This window comes from Emydura macquarii, unplaced genomic scaffold (genome assembly GCF_026122565.2).
Source record: "Emydura macquarii macquarii isolate MOO-44397 ecotype Brisbane River unplaced genomic scaffold, CSIRO-AGI_Emac_v2 contig_1230, whole genome shotgun sequence".
NCBI classification, from domain to species: domain Eukaryota; kingdom Metazoa; phylum Chordata; order Testudines; family Chelidae; genus Emydura; species Emydura macquarii.
Window position 1 is genome coordinate 69,153 of NW_027131367.1, and position 18,114 is coordinate 87,266.

Consider the following 18,114-nt stretch of genomic DNA (forward strand, 5'->3'; position numbering starts at 1 on the left):
GCAAGGAAGAGTGGTGAAGGGGACAGTTTATATGTAGGTCAGGAAGGTGGGCATAGCAGGGTGTGATGAAGTGGAGAAACTGCCCACCAGCATGGCAGGGGTTAAGGAGAACCTGTGGGCTCAGCAAGCCCCGCCCCATTATACCTGCAACCAATGCCAGGCCTGGAAGGGATAGAAAAGGAGAGCGCCTGTACTCATTCAGGGCTGACTGATGAAGAGGAAGGAGTTAGCTACTACTCTGCCTGATAGGAAGAATCACTAGTCTTTGAGCCAAGGTAGCCCCACAGGAGCATGTTTGGTCTCCCAATCAAGTGAGGCTGTGGAGGAGACTTTGCAGTCTGAGGTAAGTGAATGATTACAACCCCAAGACATTGTGGGGTTTGGTTGCACCTAACTTCAAGCTGCCCTGCTTGAAGGATCCTGGAACAGTGGCAGGATGCCACCTAAGATCTATGAGAAGGTGCAATGGGAGACAAGCCACCCAGCAAACTGAACTGTGGGGTCACACCCCAAACTGAAGGAACTCCCGTAGGAAGTAATCCTAGGCAGTGGATTTAGACTCCTTGTTGGGAAGGCATGCTGTTCAGGTGTGAACTCCCATGGGGCCCTGGGCTGGGAGTTGGTGGAGTGGGAAGGCCTAGGTCCCCCTATCCCCATTGCCTGAAAGCCTGAGGCACCTTGCCCAATGAAGCATGGGGCTGGGAGTTAGGTGTGCCAACCGCTAGGCTGTCTGGTTACACATGGCTTTGGCAATTGGGGAGAGAAAGGGTGGAGGGAGAAGAGTCCCAACTACTCTCTCATCAGCTGAGCTATCCCCACATCACCTTCTCTCTTTTCAGAATAAAACTGAACAATTTACAGTAAAAAGCAGGGTAGAAGAAAATAATCCCTATACTACTCAATTCATTTTTACCATTTTCTCCCAGTATCTCCCTTTTCTTCTCTGTAGCTGGATGCCCAACACTTTTAGTAAAGAAAAATCTGCTGTTCTCCCATCTTCTGTCTAGTGTCTCCATTCTCCCCTAGATTTTTTTTAATGTTTTTGCTTTTTTCCCCTTCCACACTTTCCCTCTGCTCAGTGTGCCCTCCTTCAAACTATTCCTTTTTCCAATTCCATCCCTAAAGTGATCTTCCCCTCTGTCCTATGCCTTCACTTTTTTCTTATTCACTGTCAGTCCTTTGAAAGAGCATGAGGGAGACAAAGTTCACTGATGCCCTGCTCTAATCAGATGTTCATTGCTGATGCTGGCACAGTAGCTTCCAGCAGATGGTGGAGATGTGGTTGAGCTGCTGGAGGCTGGCTGTGCCCAGGACTGCCTGTATCTGGATCTAACTCCGCTGGGGCCAGGAAGGGCTAGCTCAAGGGAAGGTCTTCTATTGGCTCAGTGTGGGAAGAACAACCCTGCTGGATAGTCCTTGAGTACACGTTCCCAGCAAAGTGCTATTCATTTTTCTAGCCTAATCCGCCAGCGTCAGTTGCATGGGTTACACAAATCACAAAACAATGGATTTTTCTAGAACTTGACGGCTCAATGAAGTAGGAGCAGTTCTCATTTCCTGGGACACCTACCCATCCCATGAGGGGCACAAGAGAGCGCCTGTTGCGGGGGAGGAGTGGCAAAAGACCGTGAATACGCGTGTAGCAGCGAGGGAAGGAGAGACAAATGGCGAATGCGAGGAGGCATGACCAGGCAGGCAATAAGGAGCAGCAAACCGGCACAGAAGATCGGAGAGAACAGGATGGACACGGAAAGGAGGAGACCGGGAAAGGAAACCCGAAGCGCCTGCGCCTGCAGCTGGCGCTCGGAGGCTGGGAGCCTGTGAGGTGCGGCGTGCGTGGGAACGGGCGGAAGTAGCAACGTGCAGCAGTTTCTCCCGGCCCTCCCCGAACTGGAAAAGGAAGGGCCTGGTAATTGAGTGCGGACCCGGCCGCTTTCCTCCCGCCTGCGCGGTGACCCCATGGAAACCGCCGCTGCAGCGTCCCAGTCCCCTGCTCAGTCCCCGAGCCCGCCCGCACCAGCAGCAAGTCGCAGAGAACGCTGCCCCGCGCCGGGCGCGCCGGGCTCAGGGCAGGACTCGGCGTCGTGATGCCAACCCGCTGAGCACGGGCAGGCAGGCACGTCTGACGCGTGTCTGACACCAGAGCGGCCGGGCCGCGGTGAGACGTGAAGGACGTGACTCAGGCGGAGGAGAGCTGCTACCGTAATTACCGGTCAGACACTCGCCAGCAAAGCACGGGGAGCATTCACGCGCTCATCACCCAGCCCAGAGCGAATGTAATTGTCTCCATTGTTCGCCCCCGTTATACCCCAAACCTGCCTCTTATCAAGACCACTCTTTCTTTCCAGTCACCGTCACCATACAAGGTACCAACTTTCTAATATCATTCATATGTGCAACACTAATGGCAAATTAGCACCTATAGGTTAAATAAGAATATATTTACTGGGTCTTGTGTAAACATAGCAACCATGAAACTATGCTATTTGTACATGTATTCATCACATTTGCTGTATTCTCTATATGATCCTGCTTGCATTCACCCTGTTGTACTACATGCTTAGTAGCAGTGCTCAATTTGTAATGAAAGAGGTGCAGGAGCTCAAGACACTTTGTTTTTAAAACAAACAAACAACCAAAAATTCATAAGGGATGCAGCAAGCTCAGAGGTGCAGGGGCTATTAATTGCTAAGCCTAGAGGTGCCAGGGCTCAGCCCTAGCAAACCATGGCCCACATTAAGCACTGTTTAGTATAAAAAGACCCTGCTTTACAAATGGGCTGAAATGGAGCATTCAGGAAATAGATTTTTTCAGTCCAAGAATATATAACATTTAAATTAGCTCTATTGAAGTAATAAGGACTCATCATATGGATTGATGTGATACTTCCAGAGCTCATATTAATGTTATTACTTGTATGAGGAGAACAGCAAACAAGTGCAGATACAACTGACAGCTCCAGAAACTCTGAAGGGCCCTGTCTATGTTGGAAAATAAGCAATCCTCCTTCCCCTGGTATGGTTATCTAGCCTTTACAGAGCAGACCAAACCAGCTTCAGTACCTGATTCAGAAAGCACTTTTGACCCTATTTAGCCTGGTCTGCATAGGCTGGCTAACCACATTTGTGTTCTTAAAAAGAGAAGTGGTCTTTGAAAATAGGCCCTGATATTCATAGGTGCTGATGAGCCATAACTTTGAAGTCAAGAGAGCTCCAAGTACCCAGAACTACTGAAAATCAAGCATTTAGGTGCCATTTTGAAACAGAGCAAAATCAATTACTCTTCCCCCTTCCCCTCCAAAAAATTGGTCTGATTCACATGTCTGTGAGATTAATCTTAATCCATTGCTAATTCTCCTCTATATTAAACATTAATTGATGTTAGAAAAGTCTAAAATCTATAATCTCTTTAAATTTAAAGAAAGCAGACAATGAGCTGTCTGCTGGATTAACATCTTCCATCATGCACAGCATATTTTAGAAAGGAGATTTACTAGTTATACTGAAAATGTCGTCTTCCAACAACAATCACAGTGCAGTGTTGAGATCTCAATGACCACTGGTTCTTTGGCTGTTGCTAGCACCAGAGGAGCAGCACTGGTGGTAGCAATGGCTGAGAAATTAAGGAAAAACCTAGTATAGACAAGAACTAAACTAATTGATAGATTGGGGAAGAAACTCCCTCTATTGGCAGGTTACTCAATTGTCCATTACAGGGGTTCAAGCACCTTTCTCTGAAGTAGCTGGCTCTGGCTGTAGTCAGAGATGGAAAAGCAGACTAACTGGGTTTATGTCCCTCTCCAAGGAAAGCTAGTCTAATCCAGTCTACCAATTCCTGTATGCCTGTGATGTTTACACTATATTTCAGCTATTAAACTGCATGCTTTAGTAATATTATGCACATTTATTCAAATAACAGATGAAGAATGGGAAGTTCTGTATGCTTCTGCTCTCCAAATTGTCTGTGCTTGTTCGCTTAGAAACCAGTGCAGGAACAAATATGATGGGACATTAACTGAGTGATCGCAGCATTAGGCAGAGTGCTGTAGGAGTGTCAAGTGCTGGTTTACAATATCTAAAAGGAGAAGCTTTGTAATATAAAAACAATTTTTAAATAGAGCAGTTTTATCAACATCTTTTACTGCCTGTGTAGCTGTAGCTCATGGTGCAGGGATTAAGGCACACATTTTAAAAAGTATTTGGGTATTGCACCACTCAGCATTCCAAGACCTAACTGATTTAGGAGCCTAGCCTTTACTTTACCAAAAGTAAAGCAGATCTTTGATTAGTAGCATTAGAGCAGTACTTGGAGTAGCACTAGTTGAGATTAGGACCCACCTATGCTGCTTGGTCCAGTACAAATGTAAAGGAAAGATGGTCCAAACCTGAATGATGAGACCCAAGTTTAGAACATTAGAGATTGGAAGTTGCTTAATACTATGGTGATGGGGGCCATATAAGTACCTAGGTGGACAGAAGAGAGGGTGCCTACTCTGAAAATCTTCATCTAAATGGACAAGATGGCCAAAGAATGTATTAGCCCCAGTTTACAGATGGGAAATGGAAACTCAGACACTGACTTCACCAATGTCATATGGGAAATTATGACCCCTACAGAGAACAATTAATTTTCATTCCTCAAATCTCTAAGGAAAGAGGTCCTCCTTTAAAGCAACCCTACTTCATACTGACACACTTTTCAAGTCTGCCTAGTCCCTCCTGCACCACAACATGAATCCACCTCTATTCTGACACTTTACTGAATTACTATTTTTTATTTCACATCTTGATTACTAGACTTACTCTTCAATAGCTTCCCACAATCATTCAGATCCAAACTAATCTATTCAGACTGCTAAAGCTGTCTCTCTGACTCTCACACACCCACCCACCATCCTCAAAGACAACCACTGATGTCCCATCCACAAGACCCTTCTAACTACCTCTGTGACTTTATCTCTCCCCTTATGCCCACTGGAGCCTTTATTTCTGCCAGCTGTGGTTTCCTTTCTTCCATGAGCGATAAATTCCTCACTTCTGCTCTTTGAAACAGTTTGACAATCTCTATTCCCCTTCTCTTTCAACATCCCCCAGTCTGATCAAAACCTATGCACCAATTCTATGCCATCTAGCTGTTCATCAGCCTACGCTGTTCCAGAAACAAAACTAGCTGAAGACCCAAATATAAATCTGGCCCAATACAGTGAGAAGTGTTGATGTAGATTTCTTTATATCAACAAGGCTAGAAAGAGCATTTGTCAATTACTTTCTTTAACATAGTTGGATTTATGGGTGTTCTTGAACTATCACCCTATGAACTATTGAAGTGTAATTATGTAAACAAGGTGTCATGGACTTCCTTCCTAGCTTACTGACATTTGCTAATTTCTATGGCAAATGTGCTTAATGTACAAATAAGCATATTTTCTTTCCTAATGCTTGTGTTTTTTACACCACATCCACCACCATTGTATCTAAGTGCCTTACTGTCAGCATCACAAATTCGCCATGGGAACTGACAATCAAACTATGCCCCTTCTGTCTTTCTACATAACTGGCTAATTTATTAATTCAGTGGCACCTGCATAGCCCCAATGAAACTCCATTGCCTTCAGTATGTCTGCAAAGGTAGAAATTACTGGACCTGTAACTAGAGTTGAGTACATAAGTGTGTTGGTGGTACATGAGGACTATAACTTAAGTCTCTCTGCTGGAGCTGTGCTGGCTCTGTAGTGCTACTAAAACTAATAAATAGTAGGAAAAATTGTCATAGCTGCTTCATGGCAGGGACTACCTTGATTTTGTGTCATGTGAAGCACACAAAAAAATCAGTGCCAAACAAATAAATACTAATAAAGGCTCAAATCCTGCAAACACTTACGTACATTTGATTACTCATACTGAATATCGTGGGACTACTCAAGTATACAGAGTTGTTCAAATACATAAGTGTCTTTAGGATCAAAAACAGATATGCCTGAATATATAGGAAGAGGTCCGTTGAGTAAGAAGGTATAATTTTACTCAGTCTCTTTTCAGAGTAGAACTTTACTTTCCAGTGTCACAATTTCAAAGTCTGTGAATTTATGCCTCAAGAATGTATGCTTCATTCACAATTTAAGACTTTATACAATTGTCACTTTAGTGTTTGTAAAACAGTGTCCTAAGGTCTTACTTCCAACGTGATTACAGCACCAATTTATTGTACTAACCTTTACACACAGACTTCTGTTCCAAACTCTTTCAAACTGCTGATCTGCCACTCCAAAATAACTGAACCACCACTTCATCAGACACAGACATTGCAAAACTTTAAATAACTCGCTATACAACTCTGAGGAACATAAATTAGAAGTTCTCTGTATTAAGTAACTCCTGCATCAATCACACTCAATGTCCATTTCCGTCTGTGTTCCAGGACTAGGAAATGGAGCTGTTAAAATTTAAGTCTCTTACTTTTGACTTTTTAAAAAGCCAAATAAAATAAATAATAAGGCAAAACAAAAGCTCTGTGTGAACAGCCAAACCATTTGTTTGTAAAGTCAGTATACTAAGGAAGTTCCAAATCAAAGCAAATGTTCTGAATCTTTCCAAAAAGGAGGGCATAGATAGTGGGGGGGCGGGGAGGGGGGAGAGGGAAACAGGCCCATCCTGGCTCTTGACAATCAGAACAGATTGAAGTTGTCTCAAGCTGACCACCAAAAAATTAAACACTAAAATCAGTAACCCCTTTGAAAATGTTGGCCTAGGTAACTAATGGTGTTCACATGCTGTGGTGAAATTTTGTCTACTTTATAAAAGGGCATACTGGGGTTGATTCTATTTAGTCTTCTATTAAGCTTATTTTGCAGATTTTAGATTTTTCATTGATCTGGAGAGGAGTTCAGAATTTAAATCATGCTAAAATGAAAGCTATGGAGGGGAGGGGGGGAATTAAGAAGAGATGGCTGGATGAAATAAATTCTCAGCTCTCTGCTGTAGGTATAACTTCCAGAGGAGTCACATGAATCCCAGAAAACAGGAACGAATCAATAGCAAAAGACTCGGGGATGAAGGACATGAACTCATCCAGCTGTAGCCCTACCCCCAGATGAAAACACTGGGAATAAAAGTTCCTAACACAGCAGTAGACACTAGACAGCATCAACAGTCTTACCAGCTTCGTGGTTCAGTGCTTACGTTATAGCTACGGATACATGCTCCGGATTGTTTTTCTCTTAAGAATAATGTAAAGAGTTGACACTAGAAAGAAGAGCTTCTTTTTCTTACTTGTCCAACACAAAAACGGAATAAAACAACCTCCGAGACTAACGTCTCCAATTAATTGTCTCCAACTCAGACCAATGCTCATCCGCAAACGAGCAACGCATCCTTTCCAAGCACTGGACTCACTAGACCACCGTGGAGTGTGCGTCAGCCACAGGAGCAAGCTAGTGTCGGTAGGCCAGGGCAGGGTGACTCCCCGCTCCAGGGGAGGGAGCAGCAGCGGCGCGTGGGGTCATTAAACACCTAACGTGTAGCCTCTAGGCTGGCGTGATGTGGACGGGACCGGGACCGGGACCTGTCAGCGGAGACCTTCCGTTCCGATCATTCATTACACGGTGACTCCCTGTGTCTGAGACCCCCGCTGGGGCCAGGCTATCTCTCGGAGCGTCTCTAAGCACCCAACGCAGAGAAGCTAGACAAAGGGCTGAGGCGGGGAAGCGCCTTCAGCTGGCGATCCTCCTCCATCGCTCTCGGCCCCTCCCGCCGCACAAAGGTGCCGCCTCTCCCGCTTGCCCTTGCATGATGCTTTTTCTGACAGGCTGGTCGAGTCCTACCGATGACCAGACTCGGGAACCCCCGCCGCCCCTTCCCGGGCGCAACTGGCGCGGACCACCGAGGGAAATGGGATGCGAAGGGCGATCCCAGCCCGGACCCCACCGGCCTCACGATCTAGCCCAGGGCTAATCCAGCGTCCCCAGCAGACCGGCTCCGGACTGCCTCGGCCCGCATCTTTCCCCCGGGTCCTGGAGCGGCCTTTTCCACATGCGTGCCCTAGCTACTCGCTTCAGCGCTAGGATCCCTCTCGGGGAGGCTCTAACCCGCTGGGGACTCGGGGAAGGCAGCCGCCGCCTGCGGACCGGAGCGCACCAGCAGCATTTCCGCATCCCGAACGGCTCCGCCCCGGTACCTGGGACTCACCTACCTGGGGCGAGCCTGTGCCGGGCACCTGCGCTGATCTCACTCCCGGGGCCGAGATCAGCCCGATCCGCCGGTTTCGTCTCGGCTTCTGAGGCGATTTAGCAGCCTGTTACTCAGCGGCAGCGGCAGCAGCTAGCCTCAAACCAACGTCAGAGCATCCGGGTCCAGACTCCGGCCGGGTCCTAGCGCCGCAACGCTCTGGTTAATTCGGAGCCAAGCCAGCCTCAGAACTAGGCCCACCCTGACCACAGCCAGATTGGCCAAAACAATAATCGTAGTATCCGGGCTAGAGGTCTGGAGCCGAGCCACCTCGGCCACCGAACCCAGAACCATCCGGGTAACAGGCTCGCGGCTAGAATTCGAAGGTCTGGGTACAAGCTCCTAGCAGGTCCAAAGCCTTAACAGGGACCTAATATTGTGAACTCCCATATAAGAAGGAGTCAGAGTCCTAAACTCTCAGGGTTTCAGAGCACTGGCTCACCCCTCATCCTAACACACTGGCCCAGTTTCCAAGCTCCAGGGACACACTGCTTCGGCTGGCTGGGTTAGATTCCTGAGTTCTCAGACTGGCTCTGACACTGACCTGTTTACTGTATGGTTCTGGGTATATCACTTAACCTAACACAAGGATTACTAAACTAGGCAGCAGATCCACTGATAAAAGGTGCCTTAAACTCCTGGTGTTGTTATTGCAGTGTTTTATTTATATTAAAATCTGTTCATGCTCTGTCTCTTCCCCCCCTACCCCCATTAATCAGTGTGGGGATTCCAGCATCATTATACACCCAAAACAGGTGATTCTGAGACTCACTCCAGTTAATTCCCCCTGGTTTAACTGTTACTTTTGAGTGTGAGTTCTGCATTTCAGGATCCTTGTTGCCAAGGTTAATGCAGGTGGGTGGGAGGACTGGATATCGGAAATAAAACAAGTATTTTATGGGCTGGGAGATCAATATGTGGAACGAAAGGCAAGTCTCATGAGCAGTTGCGTGGACGGCTGTATCAATATTTAAGATTCTAGTTCTAATCTGAGTAATTTAAGCATTTGCTCTTCAGTGTTTGCTGTCACCGCCCCATATTATTATCGATTTGTATGTTGTTAATTCTTTTTACAACATAGGCAAGATAAAATGTAATGTCATTGGTAACATTGTAGCCTTTATCTCTGACCCCCCACCCAAATTGCAGTCGTCTTTGGGGCTACTCAGTTTTCACCTTTCTCCCTGGAATATCTGTTGGTGGAACCTTTCCAACATTATCCATGACTTAGCTGGAGTACTTCTCACTAGTCACAAAAATACTCTGGAAAATGCCCCAAACTTGGTTTCTCTTACAATCTTTTATTTATATTTTCACACACACTCACACTGGACCTGATTCTCCTTCCATCGGAGTTTTGCCATTTATTTCAATGGGAGCAGGATCTCCTAAGCGAGTGTCACGTCAGTATTTACTCAAAAAAATCCCAACAAAACAAAAAAACCCCGAAGACATGCTGTTGCATCCTTCATCACATTTTCCTGTGCCCTCTTCCTCATTCTCATTCTTTTGTCAACCATGCCTCTTTTTAAATGTTTCTTGCTTGTCTTTTGACATTCCTTAACACAGTACCCCGTGTGCCTTCCTATATTCTAGAGGTGCTATTTATCCTCCTGATAGCCTTTACAGACTCTCCACTCTTTTTGGTACACGCTGCTGGTTAACAGAGATGTCCCTCTTTTTAAATCCAAATGGAGCTCCTTCTGTACAGATATGTTCTTGGTCTATCTTTTATTAGGTCATCTTTTTAAACTAGACATTTTTAGTTATTAAATTGAAATGATTAAAAGTTGATTTTATAATTATCTTTAATGTCTGTGGAAACATATTACAGCAATATCATAAACTGCTGTATAGCAAAGCAGCTGTTAATATCAACAGTATACATTGCGCAGTAACTTTCTGGACAAGTCACCTATCATGCAATGAAACAGTGGCCGAGAGAAAGACCTCAGCTGCTCCTCCCCTTGGTTATCATGCAATACAGAAAGGTGTTTGTTCCATTTCTAGCACCTTGTTGGGGAAGGGAGCTGACTAACAAAGAACTGGCTAAACATCTGAACATGTTAATGTTTTGAATCTCTTTGGAATTACATTGGCTTTCATTTGAGAAGTTCTTGCTAAAACTGAGTAATGCAAAGTCTGCAAAAATTAACAAAAAATAAAAAAATCTAATTGAGCTTCAAAAGTTTCTACTCTGCTTCAGGTTTACTTTGACTTTTGAACAACTTTTTGGTTCAGTATCGCTTTCAACACCTCCATCCCTGTTCCTCCCATGAGAAAGAGGGCTGAACAGTCAACTCCTGATGAGAAGGCTCTGAGGTCCTCTTGGATGAAGGAGATCTCACAGAAGATGGTGTTCACTCTCCCCTTCTAGGTAGGCAAGAAGCCCCATGTCTTCTGTGCCACAGTAGGCTAAGACAATGTAGCTCGTGATTAACAAGGATAGGGAATTTAACCATAGTAGCCAGGGAGGAGGGAGAGCTTTCCCTCTGCTTTTAGCAGAGTATGGAGAGCTGCTCACTGCCTCCCCAACTCCCTTTCTCTTCATTTTATGGTCTGTACATAGCTTAATAGGGACAAAGTGTCATTTGGACCATAGAGACAGGTACAAAGAAAGACCAACTGAAGTAAAGTGGCTTGGCGGGTCCTAAAACTGAGGGATCCCAAAATGGACCTAAAATTCTACATCTTGAAAGCAGGTAAGTCCATTCTGGGAGATCTGAGAGAACAATGGAATGGAGAAATGGACAGCTTCTCTGTGGTATGAAGACAAAGTTGGCAGAGATATATTGTAAATGGAGGTGTATGCAGTGTTGTAGTCATGTTGGTCAAGATATTAGAGCAGTGTTTCTTAACCTGGAGTTTTAGAGGGGTCGCAAGTGCAGAGCTGGTATTGGGGGTGGCAAGAAAGGTAATTGCCTGGAGCCACAGGGGCGCCATGAAACTAAGTTACATGCCTCAGCCCCGTGGGGGTGGGACTCAGGCTTCAGGGGTACAGTAGTTTGGAAAGGTTAAGAACCACTGTATTAGAGGTACAAAAGGGGTGAGGTAACACCTTTTATTGGACCAACTTCCATTGATGAAAGACAAACTTTGGAGTGACCATAAAGCTCTTCTTCATGTCTAAAGCAGTGTAAATAGGTTCATCACTGAGGAGGCCTGAGCATAATTCATATAAGAATCCACAATATAAAAGGTATCGGGGCACCTAGGTATACAGTGCTGCTGCACATTGGCTTTGAGGCATCTGTATTGAGGCACAAGAACTTGAGGCCAGCAACTCTGGGGCAGCAGAGCCAGTTTAAGGCACAGGCACTATAGGCCTATGCTGAGAGTTCTGGATTTTTGGAGTAGGTCAGAATCTTAGCTTAATTTAAAAAGAGCACATTTCTAGCCCTTATGGTTGGAAAGAAAGGCCTGAAAACATTAACAGAGTGTAACTGATGCGGCAAGATTTGCCTGAGTCTGCAGACAGCCTGAAACAATAGATTGGAGAAGTGTGATCTGCCCAATTCAATGGTGTATTAGTTCTAAGACCCACTTCTTTGGGAAGGCCTTGCCAATGCCACCCAAGCAGATGATTCTCTGTCTGATAGGAGGAGAAGAGTGCCGTGGGCCCATCCCACCCATCCTCTTCTAAATAGGGTCTTATACTACTCTCATCACCACAGTAGCTGAGTACCTTCCAATAGTGCATTAAAGGATGTGACTAACATCTGGTCATGTGGTTCATTCGTCCTCTCATCCTCTTTCCCAGGGTGAGAACTGTGTGTGTAATACAATGTTTTGGTAGGATTCTTTATTATATATAAATTGTGCTATGTGTTGATATTAGAGATCACCTGATCTCTTCCAAGCCCTGTCTTATTGGTTGTGGTATGGTTTTATGTGCAGAAGGGTAGGTAGAGGTGCATGTAATCTGCATAGTGTTGGTGCCTGAGTCCATGTAATTTTATCAGCTCAGATAGTGGATCTATGCAGATGGTGAAGGTACCCAAGACAGAACTGATCCTTGTGGAACTCCCAGGTGAGGGGTCCAATGGCGGAGGTGCACCTAAGCAGATACACCTATGACAGATTGACAATATCCTGGACAAACCTGATGCAATTAAAATAAACTTTATTGAATGAAGTTAAACCTTATTGAATTAGATTTATTACCTTTTGGGGTCAATTTATTACAAATGCAATTGTATGTAACTCCTGTAGGAGGAAGGGATTGCTAATGTAATTCATCTGGTTATCACCCCTTTGAAGCCACCCCCTGGAGACGTTCACATATATTTGTTCAAACTGGATTCTCCATGTTTGACAGACAAGGAAAGGGTTTTTGGATAAACAGCCTGGTTAATAACAGGCACAGAGCCGTCTTTGTGATCCAGCCAATGAACAGGACCTTTGGTCCACAGGAGGCCTCCGATCCTTAAGGAAGGTTTTGGAAGGATTGGGCCTACTGAGGCCACATAAGACCACGTGCTTGTTCTGAGATGAAGCTGTGATGAACTTGAAACCACAAGGAAACCCCTTGGATGAGCGTTGAAGGACTGCTCCTGCTAGATTCCATATTAGGGTTGGGGTGAATTCTGATAAGCATATCCGCATGCATCTAGGTTCTTTTCTTTTCAAGATTTTTTTTCTGTAGTGCTTTTACCTTAAGAATAAAATAGGCTTGCATAGAAAGAGCTATGTGGTATCTATAATTGTGGGAAGTCACACTGTTAGCCATCTCTGAAGAGAAAGCAAGTGTGTTTGGGCAGCCTGTCTCTGCTGTGAATAATACAGTGAAATCAGGGAAGTGTGCAGCCTGGAAATATCCTGTTCAGAAAGGAGTGAGATGCAGGTTTTCACCCAATAAAACCAACAGCTGCAGAGCTGGAAGCCTGAGAGTGGATGCCTTTGCTGGATCACTAAGGGGAAATGCAAATGCAGTTGCCCTGGACTGTGACAACACCTTGGCAACTGGACTAAATACTAGGGTACTCCCTGTTGCCAACCCTGATTCTGCAGGGGGAGGAACGGTGATTCCTACTGTTATCTCTGCTACTCCGGAAAGTAGGGGAAGCCCTTGTTGCCACTCCTGAGGCAGTAAAGGGGATCCCCTTGATCAGATACATGAATATCAATTCAAATGTAAGGTCTCTACCAAGAGTCAATAGCCTACAGCTCATTACGGTATAATCACTGGGCTATGTATGTAGAGATAATATTTATGAAGTTCAGTATCTGTACACTGAAAATTATGGTTTTAAGGATTTGGTATTAAGACAGGTTACCAAGAGTGACAAACCTCAGCAAGAATGTTCTTTTCAGGCTTGTCTACCTGTCTGGTCATAAGTATATTGTGTATTATCCACTTCACAATGGAGGTATATTTGCATTCTGAACCTGATGATAATCAAGGATTGCAAAATTAACAGAAGAAAACCACCAGAAGAATCAATGAGCAGGGAGTCTCCTGTTTATGAATAAAGACAAATGATTATTCTGATGTATTTAGGAGGTACCAAGAAGCACCCTGGATCCTTCACTGAGTAGACAAGCTGATTAGTATGGTGTCTATGACCCCCTCTTTCATGAGACAGCCTACCTGTGAAGTGTCAGTGAACAATAGTTTATTAGATGATTGTATCTTGTTAATTAAGTTTAGGCTCTAGAATGCATGTTATAATTTTATTTCATATGTAACCATTTGTTTCCAATACTTCTACTTGCTATAACTTTGAATCTCTATCCTTTATTAAATAAACCTATTGATTTAACTATATCTAAGTGCTGTGTATTCAGCAAAGCAGTGATCTGCGGTGGAACTGGTAAGCTGAGGTGTACTGTTTCTTTGGAAGCAATGGATCTGTAAATACTGCAATCATCCAGTGGAACAGGGGCTGGACACTCGAAAGAGATGCTCAGAGAGCTCAAGAGTTGGCGTGTGCTTTTGACTAACCTGTAGAAAGTCAGCGGGGCCTGTGTAGGCTGAGCAGGAGTGCTTGTGTTGTCCGTGGCAGTGGAGTTGAGGAGCTCACCCCTGGCAGGCACAGACAAGGCTAAGGGCAGGTCTTACCCCTGAGAAATGTCACACACTGCTTCTTAAGGAAGGGCTGGAGGCCATTGCCACTCCAGGTCAGAGAGGATGGGAGTTAAAGGAAGGGGCTGCACTTGCAGGAGTTCCAGATTACCTTCATCCAGCCCTGCAGGGGAATGGACACAAAGCTGGAAGATGCTACAGTACCCAACACCAAGGTGACATCAAAAGCTGATGCCAGACACTGGCACTGAGGAAGAGAGACAGTTATGGTGCTGAAAAGAGCATGAACCGCTGCTCTGGCTCTGCTACTTCCTTGATACCAAGTATGGTGGCAGCGTGTATGGGATATATGACAGTGTGAATTGTGATAAGTGCCAACAGTGATAGCAAATACCATAAAAGAGAAAAGCACAGAGAAAAATCTTAGTATTTTTGGGAAAGAAATAGCTAAAAGAGAGAAGGGGAAAATTAATGATGAACAGCTGAAGAAAGGTCAGCTGCTTGAATTATCCATGGAAAGGCAGCTAAATGCTGAGGAGTGGACAAAGACACCACTAATACAGCCTAGAAATACCTTGGTCAGGAGGGAGAGAGAGACATGGGTCTCTACCTGAGAGAGATGAGGGCTAGGGAACCAGAAACTAAGCGTGGGTTTCATTGCTGTACCACAGTGGAGAAATACGGGCACTGTTGCCCTGAACTGTGATAGCTACTAAAAGGAAAAGAGATTTCATATACTTACAAAACAAGGAAATTCTCTGTTTTCTCTCCAGATATCTCTGTGCAGCTACATATAGTGATGTCAACAGCAATGCTGTACTTCCTATTTTGTTGTGAGAGAGGATTACTGACTCATTGTTTGATTAAAACTGAACCATGCAGTTCAGGGCAACTGTAGCTGCATTCCTCCACTGTGATCCAGCAAATTCACCCATGCTTAGGTTTCCAGTTCCCTGTCTGTCACCTCTCTTGGGTGGAGCTGGTTACTGTGTCAGGCTACAGAAGCAGAAGATAGTGCAGCTTGTGAGTTGCTCTCTATGGCAGAGGATCCCGGACTCCATTTTGTCTTTCTCAACCTGAGAGGCTGCCTGATTAACTGAGCCTCATAGGCTGCCTCTGTAACACAATTTAGGAGATAGCTAAGGCTTGGTACTGACCCAGAAGCACCTAGTGCCACAAAGGAAAGACTAAGCCTGAAGACTCTACCTTCCAAGAAACAGCTGGGAGTTAGTTCTATCTGATAAGCCTACCTTGCATCAGAAGTGAGGGGACAGTTAGGGATTCACAGGAAAGGGCACTAACACTTTCTTCAGGCTCCAATTCCACCATCCAGTTAAGGCACATAGCATGACTTCATACACTTGTAGTTAGTGTGAAATAAGGATTTGGAAGTTAGGTGCCATATTTGAGGATGTGGCCCTTAGGGCTTGTCCATAGGGAGAATTAGCACATGAAAAGCTGGGGTGTAAATCTACAGTGTGCTAGCCTGCTGTGTATTAAGTTGCCATGTGGACCCTGTTACTGTGCACTTAAAGTTCTTTAATGTGTTTTGACTTTCTGCTGTTTGAAAGAGCAATAGGCCAAAGCACACTATGAAACTTGTAGAGCTCAGTAACAGAGTCCACATGTCCAGCTAGTGTGTGGCAAGCCTCTTGAGCACTGTAGACTTAAATTCCACTTTGCCATGCCCTAAATTGTTGTGTAGACTAGCTAGACTAGACTTAGGGTCCAGCTGTACTATCTGCATTTTGTTATAATGATAAATGCTTAGATAGGACTACTATATAAAAAACGTTATGTTAGTACTCTAATTATAACCCACTTTAACATGCTCAGAATTTTCTGAAAATTTTCTTTTGGGGACAAAAGTTTCCCTGCTTTGTTTTAGACCAGAGGCGCTTTTTTAAAGTTTGAGACAAATCCTGTCAGTTCTTGAATTCAGAAAAGGTGTCAAATTTTTGTTATTTATTTATATATATTCAAATTAAACATCAGGCATCTGATGAAAGGGCAAATAACTCATCATTGAATCTAGTTTTTATAATTATTTAATGGAAAAACTTTCCTTGGTGGCTGTAGATCCTTTGGTGTTGGGACCTACCGCCATTGTATTGTTGTTAAAAGCATTTATTTTATGATCCAAATAAGACATGTGCCTGAATCACTGACAATGCAACAACTTTTAAAATCCAATAGACTTCTACCATAGTGCTAATTTCTATAAGGTTCTGGTTGGAAGAAGGATGCATGAGGTGTCTTTAGTCTGGCAGAATAGTTTGTGTAACCTGGAAACTTGAGAAATCATCACTGAACAAACATTTCAGTAAGTTAATCATGTGATTGTCAGACCGATAAATCAGTGAGAATAACTAAAGTGGATGATGATTTTCATCGTGCTTCTTCCTCCACCTCACTTAGACAATTGAGTACAGGAGAGAGGAGGGGAAGGAGTTCACAGGGGTGCTGGAACAATCTTTATAGTGGGGTTGCTGAGAGCTATTGAACCAAACTGTAAACCCTGTATATAATGGAAACCACTTCAAGCCAGGGAGTGTGGCAACACCCCAGCACCCGTAGTTCCACCAACTATGGGAGTTCAAACATTATTTTGGATCTTGGATATATAAAAAAAACCACTTTAAATTATGGGTTCCTAGTAATGTCTCAGTAACAAAAATCCCTATTCCAGCATTGCACAATCACCTCTATTTGCTAGACCTGAACTTGGTTGTTATGAATTCCTTAGAACCTTCCCAAGCAATGTGCAACGGATGTTGGAAGTCTGCTCATTACACGCCCATTTTAAGAGCTGCAGCCAAAAGGGCTATGGCACTACTCTTCACTTTCAGAAAAACAGCTTGTGTGCCTGAGGGGCTGGGGAGAAATCAGTTGATAACCTGGGAGTGGAGATAGAATATGTGGGAAGGAGCACTAGGGGAAGGAACTGATATAATGGACTCTCAGGTTCCAAGGACTGAAAGAACTACTGGATCACCTAGTCTGGTTCTCAACCTGTGGGCCACCTGCTGTCTAATCAGCACACAGCTGTGGCCCATGTGACATCCTCAGGACCACAAAGGTAGAGTATATAGTGGGTGGATGCAGTTCACATAACATAACATCACATCACATAACAGAGAGAGCTGTATATGCAGCCTACATTGATAAATAGGTTGAGAACCACTGATCTAGTCTGATCTCCTGTATTACTCTGAAAGAATTCCCAGAGCATCTCTTTTGAAATAACACCCAGTCTTGATTTATACATTGTCAGGAACAGGAGCAACAGAACCTGTGTAGCAGTGCAGGGACCACAGGTGCCAAAACCATGGTCCACCCCCTGCTCCTCCTCTTCCTGCTGGGGCCAGGTTGGAAGCTGAAGCCAGGCCAGTAAGAGCAGGAGGGAGAATTTGTGGAAAATGCAAGTAACGGGGATGATACTGAATAACGGGGAAGGAGATATGGGAAAAGGGATGATACTTGTTTGTTGGGGAAGGACAGAGATGTAATGTTGATGTTTAGTACTTCCTAATGAAGGTAGAATTGGGGGGAAAGGGACTGATAATAACTGTGGTGGGTGAGGGGGGCTGGCAGGAGGTAAGGGTCTTAAATTGGATAATAATGGGGGGAACAGCCAGTATTGACACATCGGTGGTACGACGACCATATCCTTCAAGAAAATTAAGGACATTTTAAAACCTTTTAAGGCAGAGCAGGTGGATGGGGGCTGTGGTGATTGGCGGGAATCCCCGGGATGTGCCGGCCAGGGCGGGCTGGGCGCGTGGGGAATCCGGGGAGGAGTCTGAAGCGGATGCCGCGGGCGATCCCGCTGGTGCCTGGGCACACGTTCCTCAGGGAGGTGTGATC

At 44.7% G+C, this 18,114-nt stretch overlaps 1 protein-coding gene and 1 long non-coding RNA gene across 3 annotated transcripts in view; one reads left to right on the top strand and one right to left on the bottom strand.

The window, feature by feature from the left end:
* Window positions 1-8,255, bottom strand: part of SLC16A3 (solute carrier family 16 member 3) — a 31,988-nt gene extending 23,733 nt beyond the window's left edge. The window contains exon 1 of one of the 2 annotated variants that reach the window (XM_067547109.1): window positions 8,188-8,255. The gene's annotated coding sequence lies outside the window, so the exon portion shown is untranslated. Of the gene's footprint in view, window positions 1-8,183 lie in introns of both variants that reach the window. The other variant, XM_067547106.1, reaches the window with a different exon arrangement.
* LOC137152490 (uncharacterized) lies at window positions 135-7,984 on the top strand. The gene is made up of 3 exons (XR_010919529.1): window positions 135-343; window positions 1,519-2,366; window positions 6,981-7,984. It is a non-coding gene; the product is annotated as an uncharacterized lncRNA (long non-coding RNA).
* Window positions 8,256-18,114: the final 9,859 nt, after the last annotated feature.